The sequence below is a fragment of the Lichenostomus cassidix genome, chromosome 3, assembly GCF_008360975.1.
Source record: "Lichenostomus cassidix isolate B80296 chromosome 3, HeHo_3.0, whole genome shotgun sequence".
Lineage (NCBI taxonomy): Eukaryota > Metazoa > Chordata > Aves > Passeriformes > Meliphagidae > Lichenostomus > Lichenostomus cassidix.
The window spans coordinates 83,705,643-83,719,814 of record NC_139483.1 but is presented as its reverse complement, the minus strand read 5'-3'; positions in this window follow the sequence as shown (position 1 = coordinate 83,719,814).

Here is a 14,172-nt window from a genome sequence, read left to right as displayed (position 1 = left end):
AATATTGCATCTATTTATTATGTAATAGTTTAAAAGCTATTGTAGATTGTTTTGACCAAAGTATTCAAAGCAAAAAAAAAATTTAATTGTAATGCTATTTTAGTAGCATACTAGTTTAATTACGATTTTGTAATTATATATTCTAATGAGACCTTTGCAATCCCTTGCAGTACACAGAAGCATCTTTTCATTCACTGTTTTCAACACACAGTTATCAAAACGTTCTCAAAACGTAATTAGTTTCTATGTTTTCTTATGATTAAAGCCATTGCAGAGGATGTTTCACACAAATCTGTTATACGAAAATGAACATGCTTAGTGCTGTGTATCCTATATCTGGATATTCATTTAGGGCACACAGCCAAATCTGGCAGTTGTCTAGAATTTTGTTTTTATTGAGCAATCAGTTGAACGTTCATTCAGCATTTTTCCATATTTTGACAGCAAACAAGCACAATCAACAGCTGCTTCTCTGACAGGAATCATTCTTCCACTCATACTTACCAAGTTTTAAATCCTAGACACAGTAAAACACAAACCATCCCTGTTCACTCCAAATCTGGCATTCTTTATCATCCTATTCTATGCCTGATGTTTTCTCCTCTGGTAATTTTTCTGAGATTTAAGCTTTCTCTTTGTCCACTTGTATAAGCTTCTCAGAAAAACTGTTTATTTACTTCACACTCTTATTGAATGGCCTCCTGATACACCAACCACTTGTGCACACTTTTACCAAGCTTCCTTGCCAGAATATCTATGGTGGTTTTTTCTCCCAGTAATCAGGATTGAGCCTCACAGGATTTTCCCAGACTGGTGGTCACACTTGGCTTCACTAGCCCTTTACCACATTATTCCCACAGTGTGCTTGTCTATAATACACATAGGAGCAGTGCAGGAAGATCACTGGTCAGGCTGGCTCTGAAACTGGAAGCCGTGCAGTTGCCTTCATGTGGCTTTGCATCTGGGTTCCCAATCCTGTTTCTCAGTTCAGCTGCTGGTGGGTCCATGGCTTTTGTTTCCTAGTCTGCATGATGCTAGCTAGAGGATACAGACTAGTATTAGTGCTGTATTGAACCTGGCAGACATATCCATAAATCAATAACCTATTTTTTTAACAAGATCCTGGACTAGTAAAAATGCTCAGTCCAGCAATATGAACTAAGAGTTTAATTTCATTTCACATGGAAAAGACAGCTTCATCAGAACTCAAATTGCAGAAGTGGTTTCTAGGGTCTCCTACATCACACCTAAGCAATCAATTAATTCCAGGCTTCCCTATGTTAGTTATTAGTGAGAATAATCCATAATTTCATGATAGGTATCGCTAATAAGCAATGCTTATCAGTGTATCCAGGCTTGAACAGGATGCCCTTTTTGTGGAAGTTCTTACGTATAGCACCTAAACTTTAAAAATCTCCTGGAAACAAAGGCAGCTTTGCACAGAGACTGAGGGGGCTGCTGTTCCCTAAGGTTGTCTTCATTCAGAAGGGCTGTCAGATTAGTCCTCTTTACATGGACAAACAGGGAGGCACCAGAAAGCACATGGGATGTGTGTGGGATATCAGTGGACCTCATTCCCAGTACTCACTGCCACATGCAAAAGAGGGGCAAGGTTGGCAGCTGGGATGCTTGATGGTACATCTTCACAAGTGGATTTTGGTGCGGGAGGAAATTAGATTTCTCTAATGGGACCTCTGCCATTTATGGGAACAAGCTGCCAGTTTTCTGCTCATATCAGTGGACAAGACAATTACCAAGAAGTGCTTTCTTCATCAAATGGGAAAGAGCCTGAAAGACACATTCTCCCAACAGCAGAAGTCCAGACAAGGTTAAGGAGAGATAAAATAACAAAAAAATGACAAGCCAGATAAGAATTTATCTGTGCAGATATAAAAGCCCATCCAAACTGTCAGGCTGCCTTCTGGACTATTCAGCAACCATATCATCTGCAACAAAATCTGGCTTTTGAGATCCACAGGCACTATCTGGTGCTGAGCATCTTTTAGTAAAAAGCTGCTGTATTTCTGAGGCAGGTTTGAGGCGTGTTTAGGCCTGGTGAGACTTTTTGTCAGCCATGCACAAACTGCTCCAGTATTTTTTTGGTTGCTGGAACTCACTCTGTGGGACCACAAAGCAGTTACTAAAGCCCATCCCAAAATACCCAAGGACAAAACCCACAAAATAGCAGCCACTGATGCTTTCAAAACTGCCTTTTAAAAAAGCCTTGAGACACTCAAATGTTCCTGATAAATCACATGCAGGATTCACTTAAATTATTAATCACTCATGAACTGAAATCTCTTTCACAAAAACTATATTTCCAAATAGCCATGAGTTCAACCTACAATAAATTTCGGCCAGCAGTACAATCTCAGTCACATTCAGAAAGAAAAGGTGCTGAAACTCACAAGAATGCCTCACAAAACTGGTTTTGGTACCCCACAGAAATCAGCTTCTCATCCCTCTGTGACTTAAACCAACCCAGCATCAATCTGGCCCCCCGACTTCACAATCAATTTTCTGTTTGCATGTCTGGATCCCAAATCAATTGGTGACAAAATTAATGAAAGAATTCTGTGCAAAGACTAACATAAAATTTAACATTGCTGTCCACCTGACTGGATGAAAAGACCCCTTTAATTAAAAGCAAATTGTCTGCTTTCCAATTCCTCTCTCTGCAAAACAGCTACAGGGTTAGGTTTCACATTGAGAAAGAAGCCCATATTGGGAGACTGAAAAACTATGTTTATGCAAGCTTTCTTTACATTCAGTTTTGGGATTTTTTTTTTCAGATAAAGGCAAGCAGATAGAAGAGGAAAAAGAACAGGATTTTTCTTCAGACAATCATTTTGTCTGCAATAGTTCTCTGAACCAACTAATTTTCAAGCCACATGTCGCACTTGTTAATGAGACAGTAATACCCAGCATCCCTCCTCCTCAGTGTTAAAAACAATGTTTTATTAGTGCCGTTTAGAGCCGATTTACTTCTATTTGGTATCACGTACTGATAAAAGTCTTACTACAGAAACGAGAACTTTTTCTCCATAAAGGCTCATTTCCTCCAGTCCTGCACCCTCCGGCAGGTGCCCCACAGCCCGTCCTGCCCCTCCGCTCTCCCCCACCACCCCAGGGCGCCTTTTCCCCGCGGGCTGCTCTCCGCTCCGTGCCCAGGCCGGGGCAGCGGGCACCGGGAGGCAGCGCTGGCGGCCGCGGCAGAAGGCAGGCCTCCCCCGCCGTAAGCGTGCGCCACGAAGGGGTCTCTGGGGAGCGGGCCGCGCCTAGAAAGCAGCCAGGAGCAAGCCCGGGGTGGGTCGCGTCCCGCCCGCCCCGGGGGTCTCCCGGCCCTTCGGGGCCACCCCGGCACGGCCCCGCGGAGCCGCGGGAGGAGGCCGAGCCGCGGCCCGGCCCGGCGGGGCGGCAGGGGGAGCGCGAGCACGAGAGCGAGCCGGGCGCAGCGCGGGGCGAGCCGGGGCTCCCGCTGCCAGCAGCGGCCGCCGCAGGAGCCGCACGGGAGACTCCTCGGAGCCGGAGCGAGGCGGCGCGCAAAGCCCGGCGCGGGAGCCGAGGATGCGGCCGCTACCACCGGCCTCTGCTTAGCCACCGGCGCAGTCCCCCGGCGGCGGCTCTGGCCCCCGCCGCCCTCGGCGCCGGGCAGCAGGAAGCGGCGCTCGGCCGGCTCCCAGCGATCCCCCCCCACCCCTCCCCGCCCAGCGCAGACCGAGCGCCGGCGGCACGGGCCGTCGCGGGAGCAGCAGGCGCTGGCGTCGGATGCCTGCGCTACGCCATCCCGGTGCTGCCGCGGCCTGGACTCCGCGGGGAGCACGGGCGATCGGCGGGCAGCGGCGGCCGCTCCTTTGTGTCCCAGGTCGGTGCCGGGGAGCGGCGAGGGGGCGCGGGGTGGTGGGGCAGGGCGGCGGGACCGTGTCCGTCCCCTCCCGGAGGGCTGGGACAGGCGGGCACCCCTCCGTGCCCGGCCTGTCTCCGGGGCCGCGGGCATGGCGGGCGGGGGACTTGTTTGTGTCGGGCTGACCTCCCCTCCCCGCACCCCGGTAGGAAAACTTCGGGAGCCTTTCCGAAGCCTGGCCGGGTGGGCGGCGAGGCGGGGCGGGGGTCTCGGCGGGCTCCGCCGCAGGGCGGGGGACGCTGCCCCGAGTCCCCGGTCGGGGGAGGCTCGTGGCCACCGGGAGCGGCTCGTGGCCGGGGAACTTTCTGCCCAGGCAGCGTTTCGCCGCCGCTGTTGATTGTTTATCGCTCCGAGGCAGCGCCGAAAATAGGTCAGAAATAATATCCCGCTCGTCCCCGCCGCGAAGTGTCCGAGAGCCGGCCGCGGTGCTGGGACTGCCGGAGGCGGTGGTGCCTTTCCCCTCCCTCCTTTCCTGAGAAATACCGGAGCCTCACAGGGTTTGAAACAGTGTGGAGGGGCGGGCGTTCATTTTAATTTTTTAAATTTTTTTTTAATGTCGGTTTCTGCGTGCAATGTGGAAAGTTGCTGGCCGAGCGATAGGAATAACTCGCAGCTATTTCCTGGTGCGCTGAGGGCGGCACTGGAGGCTCCCGCCCTCCCGGTCCGAGCGGGAACAGCCGGTTCCCCTGCGGACCGCCGGCGGAGCGGGCAGCGCGCTGTGTCCGGCGCTGCTGTGCCTTCAGCAGATGCTCGTAACCCCCGCTGCCGTCCCTACGATCTCGTCAGGGCTCGGTTAACCTCGGGGCGCGCTCGGCAGGATTTGCATGATCAGTAAGCGCTCTGGTGGAAGTAATCTTTCTTTCTTGTATTATTTTAAGCAGAATTTCCAACAGAACCTATTTGAAAGCTTTGCTTGATAATTACGCATTGCAAACATACTATTTGGAAGAGAAGTTGCATAGCATAACAGATTTTAAAAAATTGTAATTGGAGGATTTACAGTCATGTTATACTATAACTGAAGAGGTATTTGTGCTGATGTGTTTAAGCCCACTTCCCCTTTCTGCTGGTTGCAGTGGATTTTGAAAGGTAAACAAGGTACTGTTTGAGATCTTACATTTTATCAAGTACCGTGGATGTAAATGCCTACATTGGTTTTCTGGGTTTTACTTCGTTTTTTAAAAGTGATTCTTTCAACTAGCTTAATGTCTTACAAATAGACAAAGCCTGAGTTAAAATCCACAGGCACCACCTTTTGGTTTGCTTGCCCGATAACAAGTAGCAAATGCTGTGGAATCTTTATTACTCTGGTAGGGAATGTGTTACATTTTCATCCATTAAATAACTGCAACTTGGCATTTTGATTGTGAAGATAAAATTGCTTGGCCCTTGCCAAAGTATAAATAGCACATCCCAAACCTGGTTCAGTAAAACTTTGCTTTGCTAGAACATTACAGCTTCTTTATAATGAAAGAATTCTGGATTTGTGGAGGAGCAAATTAGGTACTCCAGCATAGTTGTTGTTATTCTGTTCAACAGTTCATTGCCCATTAGAACTGAACTGTTTTGTAGGAAGTGAACAATAGTCTGGGCTCTGGCTGTATCTTTGCAAATACCTTAAATGAATGAAACACAGAGTTGTCATGTAGTTCTCTTTATTCCATATGACTGTGCCAGTAGTCACAGTTTGAGTACCTGCATTTGGTATGTCAGAGCACAGCTATAAATCTTAGTCTGCATTTTCTTTGGATGGACCAACTTGTTTTCATTTTCCCACCACTCATTTTTCCCCCTGTAAGTGGCATAAGTCAGTTCTTAAGCTTCCCTTTGGTAATTGATAAATATGAATTTGAACTCATTCTTTGAATGAGTTCAAAATATGAATTGAATATTCAAAATATAAATTTGAACTCATTCTTTGGAGTGGTTTAAATATCCCTTGTGTGAAATACAGTCTTACACAACTGGTAAGAGTTGTCTGATACGTGAAAATACTGGTTTTGGCCTGAAATTAACACTTTAATAGTGAAATTGATTTGTTACTTTCAATTCAAATTACAGTCAGTGTGACTGGCCTGGATAAGGTTTGACATGAACAGTAATCAGTAATAGTAAAGCACACACAGCAACCAAAATCTGTCTTCAGAACTGTGATTTTGAAAATGTGCCAAGCAAACCAACACATTTGATGATTCAATTTAATTCCATTGCAATAGAATTTACTTTTGTTTTGAGTTAAGGAAAACCTCAAAAATAACACTTTGGGCTCTGTTCAGATTTCAGAAGAGCTAAGCCCTTGCATCTCTTATGAAGCCCAGATGATGGATGTGACATTGTTACCTGACACTGCAGTTTTGTGGTTTTAACATTTCCCTTGGCAGTACCTGGGTTTCAAAGCTCAGTTCCAGGACTGTCTCTGGCACTTTTTTCTCGCATAGAATTCGTGAATTCAGTTCCCAAGCAGGGAGAGATGTGAAAACTGAGATCCATTGCTCACTCTGGCATTCCCTGTTGACTTTGCTAGTCAGTTATCTGCTGAGGAAGACTCTGACCAGTTCTAGTGGACTTGGTTGTGGTTTTGAGATATGATAAACACTCTTTGACAGGATGTTTCTATCAGTATCTCATTCTCACCAGGTTACAGTCTTGTGTTTTGGTGCAAGCTTCTCTTGCTGGAAGTAATCAGAATAGGATATGAATGCCGCAGCCACCTGTCTGGCTGGGGAGGTGCACAGGAAAGCAAATCCTGGCAAAGGAGTGAGACAGATTACTGAGTGGCAAGGTTTTGAACTACTGCAGGTAAAGGTATGGGAGCCCTTTATGAACTCTGACTCTTGTACTATTTTTTCTTTGAAGAGAACCTGGTTGCCTACACCAGCCTAGGAGGCAGGTACCCAAATATTTATAAATGTAATGCTGAAAGTACTGATGTCTGTGTCTCTCTCTTGGCCTGGCTGCTGTTCTGAACAAATTTGAAAGTTAAATCAGTACCAAAGGTGGACCTCAGTGTGAGAATTACAATCAACGGTTGTAAATTCTTCTTTCTTTGACCTTGTTTCAGTGTTTGAAGTTGTTTTTGATAAAGACTAAGGTTTCTCATCCTTGCTTAGTAACTGTTTCATCTTGTACTTCGTGTTTGCTGTTTTGAAGTCCTTTCGTTCTTTTTCATCTCACAATCCCTACAGACTACAGAATTTGCCAGAGTATACTCTCTTGTTAATCAAGGTGGAAGAGTTGCAGTTTTGTTGTGTGGGTTTCCCCCCTCCCCTTTTTCCTCTTTATGGAAAAGTACAGTCTCACTAGTGCTTTGTTTTCTTGTCAGGAAAGATGAGTAGCACCTGTGTGCTGACCAGCCATTGTCCCTGATGGATATTTGTTTTGCCAGCCTGTTGTTGTAGGTCAGTTACCTCTGACAGGCCATTGCTCAGAGAGCCTGTAGCCTAAATAAGTATTACTGTGTTAAGTGCCAGCACATGACTTTCTTCTGGTTAATTATGAGCATAACTCAGAGTTTATTGAATTATGAATGATTTAATCTTGCATTCAATATTCCTCTTAATGAACAAGCATGGAAAATGTTTTTTGGTTTTTTTTTTTTTGTTTTGGTAATGAAAAATTTGTTTATATAGCAATCTTCAAAAGCTTTTTATGTTCCTATATCCTGGTCATATGGTTTACTGGTTACAGTGGTAGCGCTGGGTTGACAGTTGGACTTGATGATCTTTAAAGGTCTCTTCCAACTTTGATGATTCTATTCTATGAATCTATAAGTCACAATCGCTGTAAAATAGGAATGAGAGATTGGTTAAATCCACTCAAAAGTCACATTTTTGGTCCCTGTGAGCTTGCTACATTCTTTCTATGCTTCTGAAAAAATGCTGCTTCTATGTTTTTCTACCACAGCTAGGCAAAATAGTAAAGTATGTCCTTCCTTACATTCTGTCAACATTAGTGCACCATGTGTTTTCTCCTTGGCAAGACACATGATTTTATGGTTGCTACGCATCTGCTGGTTTTGGCCTTCTCTAGCATTTTGCTAAGCACCTTTTGAACACATTAATTCATTGGATACATCTCATTAAGTATTGTGCATAGAAAAATAAGTCACTGTTGAAGTATGATCATAATAAAATATTTATGCATTCATTTATAGCAAAAGCAGTTGGTATTTGGTGTGGTGGTTGGTATGTGGTGTTGCTGGTATTTGTAGAAGTCTGTTGTACAAACTGTCTTCCTTTAAGAACAATACGTGGAACCTTTGTGGTAACAAGAGTATTCAACAAAGACTGTACAAGAAAAAAAATCTGAAAGGGAGGAAATAAGTTTGCCATAATTTGTGGTCAGGAAGAAGTCAGGTGAGCAAATTATGTTTACTTCAAGCAGGAAATTGGTGACAGCACTGTTCTTGGAAAGAACAGGCAGAGAAATAAGGAACAGAATCAAATCTCGCAGAGCTCAACTTACAAGTAGAACAAAAGTTGAAAATGCTAAAGCAGATTGAAATTACTTCAGTTCTTTTTTTTGATAGAAAATTTCAGTGCTTTTTTCTTAATGGATTTTCTGTAGAGGTTTTGAAATTTGGAACATTTTTATTGCTAAGAATTTTGAACCTTATCTTGTGCAAGCAATTTTTTTGGAAATGATACAAAGTTTCACTTGCCAATATTTCTTTGTAATAAAATTGTTATAAATAAAATAAAAATAAATTTACAAGTCCACATTTCTGAATTATAAGTCTTGTATCAGAAAAAAAATCTATACACATTTTGCTATTTTTAGTTTTCTAGTGAAAAGCTAAAAATTTGTTACCTCTAATACTATAGAATTATACATATAGATATACATACCTGTGTGTGCACGTGGTTTGCTGAATCTTGTTTACAAAATAAATCACAAACCTGTATACACCATACCCCCAAACTGAGAAGAAATCTACAGCATTCATCAGTTAATTGTGCAGGAGGCTTTACACTTGACCTCTGACATTTTGAAATAATAAACTGACTTGTTTTCCAGATGCAAGTCTGCTTACCATAATCACAACCTTGTTCACGTGCTATGACCTCATGAATTAATCCCTCTTACTGACGATGCCATAAATCGCTCATTACCTGTTGCATAAAGGATGTTGAGAGATAATGCTTTATCGTGCTTTCTAGCTATAAAATAAAGTGAATTCTCTTTATGCTTTAGATTATTTTCTAAAGTTAATAAGCAAGGTTTCCCTTTCAATTTTCCTATTAGAATGGCTTGCAGTACATGTTTTGTCTTCTTTCTATTGAAATTTGCAAGGAAAGTGTTGTTGTATTTGTGCTTCTGTAGAAGAAGCTGTACTTTCTACCCAGGCTGTCAGTTCCATTAACGCTTGATGATTTTTCTGCATAATGATTGTGGATTTCTGTGTAAAAAAATCAGTCTAAATAGTGTAATTCATGCTCCTAGGTTTTAGCGGTAGAGGTGGTAGAGTTGCATATCTAGTGCTTTTAAACTTAATTATATTTGCTTGCCTATTTATATGTGGCCCATCTAGCTTTCTATAAATGCATTTATATGTTTTTAAAATATTTTTCCGGGTAAATTCTGAGATTATACCAGCTATCAGATAATTCTAGAGCCTATATTTTCAGGCACCTCTGGCCTTCAGTCCCTCACTTCAGTGAAATAATCCATATCAAAACATGCCAAGGTAATGAGGATATTTGGAGTACTGAAATGATAAACCATGGATAGTAGAAAACATGTTTCACTGCCTTATATGTAAAACAGCTTGGAGGAAAAACCCTTGTAAAGAGTGAGGTCAATACTACACCGAGATGTGGAAATCAGGACCTACATCGCACGTTTGTCGCCATTCTGTCATGCTGGATTTTTTTTCTTATGAAGGCCCTTGTTACTGGGGCAGAAGCTCTGAGCCATTGGGTTTTACCTGCTGTTAATTTTATTTTACGTGCTCTTAAGAGACAGCCTTCTCTGTGGAAGGTGCATTGTATGGCTCTGAAATTGATTTGAGTGCCAGCTAGTGCTACTGGTTGTGCTGAATTTGAGTTGGTGACTAGAAGCTCTAACAGGTGTTTTACCTCCCTGTTGATTCAAATGTGTAAAAGCTGATGGAGTTTAGCTAGGAAGATGAATTTTCATGGCCAGGCAGTATAGTTTGTCTTTCTCAGGTAGGACAGGAAGGAAAAACAGCTTGTTTCAAAACCAACCAGCCATGCTATCAGCAGGGTAGGGAAAACCTCTGATGACTTTGGTTGCTATTTGTTGGGCCTTTTTTTTCCCTGGATGTGTTATGCTGTATTTAAGGGGTGGTTTTACTTGTTCTAGTTGTAGCAAATTTGAAAGCAGCATGTAAGGCATTTAATGATTACAAAACATTAGTACAAGAATTTCTAACTAAACTTGACAAGTAAATGGTAGGAGAAAAGGAGTGAACAGAAAGTGTTCTGTACAAAACATTGTCAAAAATTAAGTAGCACTGGTGATGCTTAAAGCTAATTCAGAAAACAGTTTTCTGATTTGTTTTGATGTCACCCTTCAAGTCTACCCATTGAAGTTACTAAAGGTGATCATTAGATTTGTTTTGTTTCCAATGTGTTATTTTGGAAACAGAGTCTTGCCATTTTAGGTTTATGTCAGTGTTTTTAGCAGCTTCTCACACATCAGCGTTGTTCTGTTAGTGAAATGCCACACGAGGAGCAGGAGGTAAGAAGGGCATGAAGCCTTCAAGCTGCAAAATGAACAAAAGCAAATCTTGAAACTGAATTTGGTGATGCTGCTATATTTGTCCATTTAACAGGGACTCTTCAGTAAGATATTCTGGCACTGTAGTGGGGTAGGAGCAATGCCATCTCTCTCAGGGAGGGTTGCAGCCTGTGGAGCTCAGGTGGAGCAGGGTGTGCTGACTAGGGCAGCCCTGTCTCTCTCTTCCTCTATGACAGGGAGCAGAAGAGCCCTTTCTCAGCAAAAATTGTTCCTGTCTCCTGCTGCCAGATCTGTCGGTTGGTAACTCTGCAGGCAGAGCATGTTTCTGGGCCTGCTGGGACAAAGCTGCTGGAAGCTGCTCGGCTTTCCATCCTTCCATGCCTCCCTCTGGAAGGAAATGGTCTGGCTTGCCAGGGAGGGTTCCCAGGTGAGATGTTACCTCCCTGGGAAGCCAGGTCTGTGAGCAGAGAGCAGAACTTGCCCTGTGGAGCAGGGGAGAGGTTAGACTGAGCTTCTTGGGCTCTGGGCTTGTGTCCTTCCATGAAAAAAGTGAGGCAGGGGTAGAGGGTTGCTCTTCAACTTTTGAGGTGAATCAGAGGAAGGAGTGGAGGATAAAAATACTGCCTCAGAAGTGGCTGTGAGAAGGGGCTGTTTCTTTCACACTGCTACTGAGACCTCTTTGCTTTGCTGTGCCAAGACTTTGGCTTACGGAGGCTGAGGGGACAACTGGCCAGGGAACTGCTGTGTTGTGCTGCTGCTCTCTTCCCTTCCCTGTGCTCGATGGCACTGCTATTTGGGGAGCTGTGCTTTGAAACCGGATAAGGAAGTGATCTGATCAAGCTCTGCAAAAATAGATTATTCTAAAATGGTAACTAATTAATTTTAAAATGCTGTCCCATGAGCACTGTGTTGGCAGTGTTGAGGGGGCGATGTACTGATGCTGGGAAGATGTGAATGAGCACCTGAGGCAGAAACTTCTGAAGCTGTTTAGAGTGTGGAAGACTTTGTGTAGTTTCACAGGCAAAGGTGGCTTAAGTTATTGCTATGTCCTTGCTCACCTCTTCAGGGTTAGATGTTAATATAGGCATACTCTTTGAGATAGATCAGTGTAGCTGTTTGTGGAACCATGCTGTATGTAAATCAGTGAAATGTTGGTGTTTAAATTAAAAAAACCAAAAAACAAACCAAACCAACCCCCCACCCCCTACCACCAATAACTTACAAAGTAGCCTCCAGAGTAGCTGTAGAGATTTGGTTTAGTGCTGGGGGCATTTTGCCTCCCACAGCTGCCAGCACAGTTGAAGAGATGGCTGTTTGTGGCGTGGGTGCGAGCAAGTCTGCAAGGGTAGCAAAAGGAAATAATTTAAAGACTTCGCTGCTGATAACATAGTGCGCTGTTTTTTCATAGTGCTTACTGACATCCAGTCTTATAGTGTGCATGCTAAGCTCTGCCTGGTTTGTTCAATCTACCATCACAGCTGTCCACCAGTGCTGATCAGTGTTATCTTTACTTGACACTTGTTTCTTCAAAGACTTCTTTGCCTGAGCATTTATCAATAGAAAAGCACACACAGTACTGTGCATACTGTGTTTAGTTCCTTCTCTTCTAAACAGCTGAAAAAAGTAGGGAGTGATTAAATTTTATTCTTTGTTGGGGTTTTTTTCTTGTTTGGAGTAGGGAATGTGTGTGTTTGGTTTTATTTATGTGTGGGAATTTTGTTTGGTTTTTGGTGGTGGTGTTGTTTTGTTTGGGTGTTTTTTAATTTTGTTTGGGGTTTTTTTGCTGTTAGGTCAAATCTGTTTTGCTCCAGGCTTCAGTGGTAGAAAAGAAAGTGGGGTTGCAGAGAAAAGTATGTCTCTTCCTTACCTGGTCAGTATGAAGATAAGTAAGTATCAAGAGAGCTTAAGTCTTAGGCCAAATAGACATATAGATGTTTGTTTGCTACAATATGTTTTTGAAAAGCTTTAGTGCACATTCTGAAATACTTATTATGACCTCGATAGGTCATTGCTTGCATTGGCAGTCTGCTAAATTGTCCGTCAACTTTGCACTTGTATCATTCAACCATAACTAAATTGCAGTTTGTACTAGAATAATATGGATTTGACTGTAAAATTAATGCATGTTTTGTGTAGCAGAAGAGGTATAGAGAGGGTCTTAGAAGAGGTGTCAGTTGTGGAGAGGGTGTTGTAGAGCATCAGAAAATCATTAGCAAAATAAGAATATATTACTTTTCTCAGCCACATAGTGAATAAAGGCAGTGGGCAGATGTTATGAGAAGTTAAAAACAATGTTTTATATTTCCACAGTTTTTAGGTTTGGTTTTTTTCGCACTGAAGATCAAAGAATCAAACTTCTAACCTAAATTTATATTCTATAATGCTTACCTTGATTTGTTTTGCTAAAATGGTAGGAAACTGGAAGCCAAACCACAAGGAAATCAGAAATAGTGTGGCCAACAAGACCAGGGCAGTGATTGTCCCATGTACTTGGCACAGATGAGGCTGCATCTCAAATCCTGTGTCCAGTTCTGGTCCACTCACTACAGGACAAACACTGAGGTGCTGGAATGAGGCCAGAGGAGGGCAGTGGAGCTGGTAAAGGGTCTGGAGCACAAGTCCTGTGAGGAGCTGGGGGTGTTTAGCCTGGAGAAAAAGAGGCTCAGGGGAGAGCTTATCACTCTCTACAGCTACCTGGAATGAGGGTAAGATGGGGGGTAAGTAGCAAGATGGTCTCTTCTTCCAAGTAACAGGTGATGGAATGAGAGGAAGTGGCCTTAAATTGTGCCAGGGAAGGTTTAGATAGGAAAATTTCTTCACTGAAAGGGTTATCAAGCTGAAGAAGGGTGCCTTAGGGCAATGGTGAGATCACCATCCCCGAAAGAGTTAAAAAAAGGGTCGCATTGGCACTTGAGGACGTGATCTAGTGGGGGAGATAGCAATGTTAGGTTAAAGGTTGAACTTGATTATTTTAAAGGTCTTCTCCAACTTTAATGATTCTCCGATTCTATGAAAAAAAGTGAAATCAAGGATTATGTTTTTAAAGATGTAGTAGCCAGCCCCAAATCAGCTGCCTTTATGGTGGGTTATTATCATTAGGTGTTGAAAAATAAAATAGATTTTGATGCAGTACTCCTGTACATTTCTGAAAGAACTTACATTTGTAAGAAATACAAATTGGCGTCACTGTTTTTCTGTGTTGGTTGATCCAGCCTATCACCACCAATGCTATTACTGTAGGAACTACCAAGGAAGTGGTTTTGTGACCACTGATCCTGGATCAGATTTACTATCAGATTATCCCTAATGTAACTTCGATCAGGCAGCCAAGCTATCACATTTCTTAAGTTAATGGGAGTATGCAATGTATCATTTGCACTAACTTAATGTCTACTGTGGGAGAAAATACAGTAAATTTTGGCATAAAGCCTTCCAATACAAAATCAACCTGTCAAATCTAAACTGTATTCACTGTCTTGTCAAAGAATTACCTCAGAGCAGGTATTGGAACAATGACTCAACTCTGTAAATTATGCAGTTTTATTTACAGAGGACAGTAGTACCTC